Source organism: Babylonia areolata, chromosome 4, assembly GCF_041734735.1.
Source record: "Babylonia areolata isolate BAREFJ2019XMU chromosome 4, ASM4173473v1, whole genome shotgun sequence".
Taxonomy (NCBI): Eukaryota; Metazoa; Mollusca; class Gastropoda; order Neogastropoda; family Buccinidae; genus Babylonia; species Babylonia areolata.
The window spans coordinates 26,385,702-26,387,425 of record NC_134879.1 but is presented as its reverse complement, the minus strand read 5'-3'; the positions used below and the strand labels follow the sequence as shown (position 1 = coordinate 26,387,425).

Below are 1,724 nucleotides of genomic sequence, written 5' to 3'. Positions count from 1 at the left end.
TAGCCATTAAAAAAAAAAAAACAATTTGTGTGTGACTGTGTGTCATATAATATTGATCTTGATCTTGTATATAAAAAAAAAAAGGGGGTGTGGGGGGAGGGATTTTGTGTGTGTGTGTGTGTGTGTGTGTGTGTGTGTGTGTGTGTGCATGAATAGTCGTATGCATGCACATATAACTACATGCATCAAATTGGCCTTTCCATTAATCTATCGATAGAGTAAACAATCAAACCTGAACATTGACATAATTATACATAATACGCAAATTGTACATAACAGGCATAGAAAACCAAAAAAAATGCCAGCAGGCAACTCGTATATCCTAGGTCCAAATTTGAATACAGCTTTGCAAGAATGCACAATTATGAAGTCCAGAAAAATAAATAATCATGGCTATCTTGAAAAAAATGGATGGGAATGAATAGCATGGCTGAAGTAATAAATGACAGAAAAGGAAAAGTGACATATAAAATGATAAATTTTCAGGAGAGGGTTTCCAGAGGGTGGGCATAGTATTTTAATGGAAAGAGTCCCTGACATCCCCACAGGAGCACACAAACAGCACCTTCAACAAACCAAACATCCACTGATCAAGCAACAGAGGCTTATGATGTTGTATTGTATTGTGTTTATTTAGATCAAAAGCATACAGGTTTTCTCACAGAAGATTCTGTTGTTCCTGTCCTAGCTGATGTCCATTTCCTGAAACAGAAGGACGACGAATTGTCAGTCATAAGAGATAAATATGCAAAGACATGTGTTTGCAATTGAATTTTGTCGGGCTTCTACTATACAACCTTTTCAGCAAGGGAAACCCAAAAATGCGTGCATCATGCCAGCTGGTATAGTTTGTGGAACAAATACCCACAACCTGTCCAGCATGGGAGGCCCTACCAGGCATGTGACACATCAAATGACATAGCTCGACAGGTCACTGAAGCACTCAAGCTACCCCACCATGACAAGGTATCAGTTCCATGGGGTAGTAACATATCAAGTTTATTCATGTATTCATTTGTCAGAATGTCATATACAAACCAATGTGAAGCTCACTTTGTAAAACACAATATATTAGCACTAATGTTTACTGAATAGTTTGCAATTTAAAGAAAAAAAGTAAAACAATGGATTATGTTTAAGCATTTAAATCTGGTCTTCTTCTTATGCTACAATTTTTATTGACATTTCACTGTCTGCTGTTTAACCATAATTCCATGCCTACAACACCAGTACAAGGCAGTATACCCTCCACACCAAAAACCCTCTTCAAATTAGAATGGACCATCTCACGAGAAAGAGCTATAGATCTACATCATATATGTGAAGCAAGTTTTTTCAACAATCCCAAATTTCCTGATCAAGGCATCTATTTCAGAAAAAGTGCATGCCAACACAGCAACGCACTGTTTTGTGCAACAACATGCACAAGTGTCCAAAGCTTCTGCTGTGGCTGCATGTGATCAAATGTCAATTAATATGCGAGTGTAAACTTCTACTTGTTATGTATCTGATCTATCAACCCGTTTGATGGCAGATACTTGAAGCTGAACTGGACACTTAAACTTTGTAATGATAAAATTTTATGGTGCCAAGTGTATTTTACATGTATATGTGTATACATGCATGTGTATTTTATATGTATATCTATCAATCAATGTATCTATCTATCTATATATAAGTTCTACATACATGTTACAACTTGTATATTTAAATAAAGATATAGA

General features: G+C 36.0%; 1 long non-coding RNA gene across 1 annotated transcript in view; it reads right to left on the bottom strand.

Annotated features, from left to right (window-relative positions):
* Nucleotides 1-233: 233 nt before the first annotated feature.
* The window catches only part of LOC143281624 (uncharacterized), a 2,848-nt gene continuing 1,357 nt past the window's right edge, over nt 234-1,724 (bottom strand). Inside the window, exon 3 of the long non-coding RNA XR_013055148.1 lies at nt 234-702. This is a non-coding gene — a long non-coding RNA (uncharacterized LOC143281624). The remainder of the gene's footprint in view (nt 703-1,724) is intronic.